Source organism: Schistocerca serialis, unplaced genomic scaffold (genome assembly GCF_023864345.2).
Source record: "Schistocerca serialis cubense isolate TAMUIC-IGC-003099 unplaced genomic scaffold, iqSchSeri2.2 HiC_scaffold_1211, whole genome shotgun sequence".
Taxonomy (NCBI): domain Eukaryota; kingdom Metazoa; phylum Arthropoda; class Insecta; order Orthoptera; family Acrididae; genus Schistocerca; species Schistocerca serialis.
Genome location: NW_026047416.1, coordinates 145,001 through 147,500, shown reverse-complemented (window position 1 = coordinate 147,500; position 2,500 = coordinate 145,001). Strand labels below are relative to the sequence as shown.

General features: G+C 64.6%; 1 pseudogene; it reads left to right on the top strand.

Annotated features, from left to right (window-relative positions):
• The window catches only part of LOC126435575 (large subunit ribosomal RNA), a 7,990-nt pseudogene that overhangs the window by 3,024 nt on the left and 2,466 nt on the right, over positions 1-2,500 (top strand).

Genomic DNA, 2,500 nt, shown 5'->3' with positions numbered 1-2,500 from the left:
AGTGATGCGCAATACATGGGCCTAGCCCTCTTAGCCTCTCCTCTCCTGCGGTCTTCTCCCCTTCTCGTGGGCCCGCTGATTTTCGCAGAGTGGAAGACCGCACCAGGGGCTTGGGGGGGTTACCAGCCCCCCCTCGCACTATCCCTTTTTTAGTTGGGGGCAGTATTCAGAGAAAAAGTGGTGGCCCTTCCGCTGAAGGTGCCACCCCAACTCCCCCAGCACCTAGCCGGCCAACCGGCCGTGCCGAAAATCTTGTAACTTTTGCAGCTGTATACGCCTGTAGTGAGTGCCACCGCAGCTTTACCACCAAGAACGGTCTCGGGGTCCATCGCCGCCGCCAACACCTTGCGGCCGCCAACGCGGAGATCGTCACGGAGAGGCATCGCGCGAGGTGGACGGAGGAAGAAGTCCTGTCGCTCGCCAAGGCGGAGGCCGAACTGTTCCTCGAGAGGGACGCCCGGTTCTTCTTTGTAAATCAAGAGCTCATCAGGATGTTCCCCGACCGAACGCTTGAGGCAATCAAGTGCCGACGGCGGCAAGCTGCCCACAAGCAGCTTGTCCGCCAATTCATGGAGGCGCTTGAGATCGGTCGGGGGGAAGAGCCGGCGTCCCGCCGGGGAGCAGCGAGCCCGCTGCCAGACGCGGGCGAGGCCGCTGCGCCGCCCGTCGACGCAGCCGAGGACTTCGCGGCCGACACCACCGGGCCGCCGCCGGAGGGGCAGACTGACGCCGCCATCTGGGAGCATCTGGCGGGGCTACCCGCTTCCGCCCAGCGTTTCTCTGCCCTGGATCGTGTCATAGGTCTGGGGCGGGGCACGCCGCCCGATGTCATCCTGGGCATGCTCCCGGATGCCCTTGCGTCGGTCGGGTCCAGAGGGGAGAGATCGATCACCAGGACACAGCGGCCGCGCCAACCATCGAAGCGGCCGCCTGCCGCGCCGCCGACGCAGAAGCGCAAGCGGCGCCGCTGGGAGTACGCGAGAACGCAGGATGCCTTCCGACGGTCGCGTGCACGTTGCGTGCGCGGCCTCTTGGATGGCACCCTGCTCCAGCCGCCACCTGCCATCCCTGGTCTGCTGGACTTCTGGGCGGACCTCTTCACAAAGAAGCCCGTCTCCACCGCGGGCTTCATTCGTGACCGCCTCCTCCCGCACTCGGAGCCTGTCGCTCTTGAGTGCCTATGGGGGCCGGTCACACATGAGGAGGTCGCCGCCGCGTTGCCGCCCAGGGGATCAGCGGCCGGGCCGGACGGCCTTACCCCAGCGGAGTTGCGGCGCCTGCCGCACGAAGTCCTGGTGAAAGTGATGAATCTCTTCCTTCTGGCCCGCGCCCTCCCGGAACGCCTGCTTCGCGCGCGGACGTCCCTTCTCCCGAAAACGGCTGCACCAACATCCCCCGCTGACTTTCGCCCCATTACGGTCTGCTCGGTGTTGGCGCGGACCTTTCACAAGGTTCTCGCGTCACGCCTGATGCGCGCTTGTGCTGTGGACGAACGTCAGCGGGCATTCATCCCTCGGGATGGGATGTTGGAAAATACTTTCATCTTGGACACTGCTCTCACCGACGCAGTTCGCTCCTGCCGCTCTGTCTTTGTGGCATCGATCGACGTTTCGAAGGCATTCGATTCGGTGGATCATGCTGCCCTTCGCCCTGTGCTGAAGGCGCATGGCCTACCGGATTGCTTTGTCGAGTACGTCGAGCGGTGCTACGAGGGCAGCACGACAGTGATAGCGGACGGCGCCGGCGTGGGCGTGTCTGTGCAGCCAGCACGGGGCGTTCGCCAGGGCGATCCCCTCTCCCCCCTCCTGTTCAACTTTGCGGTGGACTACGTTTTAGGCCAACTGCCCTCCCACATCGGAGCTCGGATCCTCGGTCGCAGAGTCAACGCTGCGGCCTTTGCAGATGACGTCTTGCTGTTTGCAGCGACCCCGAGGGGCTTGCAGTCCCTCATCGACGCAGCTACCGCAGCCCTCGCCCACCTGGGGCTGCAGATCAACGCCCGGAAGTGTTTCACCCTCGCCTTAGTCGCGTCAGGGCGCGAGAAGAAGGTGAAGGTGGACAGCAATGTCACCTTCACAGCAGGCAATACCACCATGCCTGCCCTGCGTGTGGGTGAAACCTTCCGGTACCTGGGGCTGCAATTTTCCACGGCGGGTCGCTGCGTCTTCAATCCACGTCGCCACCTGGTGGAGCAGCTGGACGTCATCTCCCGAGCTCCGCTGAAGCCGCAACAGCGCCTCCACGCTCTCACCAACGTACTTCTCCCTGGCCTGTACCACGGGCTGGCCCTCAGCCGCACCCGGGTGGGTGCATTGAAGTCGGCCGACGTCACCATCCGGGCCGCCGTCAGGAGATGGTTCCGCCTTCCGGCGGACACCCCCCTGGGATACTTCCACGCTCCTGTTGCCCAGGGGGGCCTTGGCATTCCATCTTGCCGATGGATGGGTCCGACCCTCCGTCGGTCCCGTCTCCTGGCGCTGAAGAAGATAGGGCCAGCCTG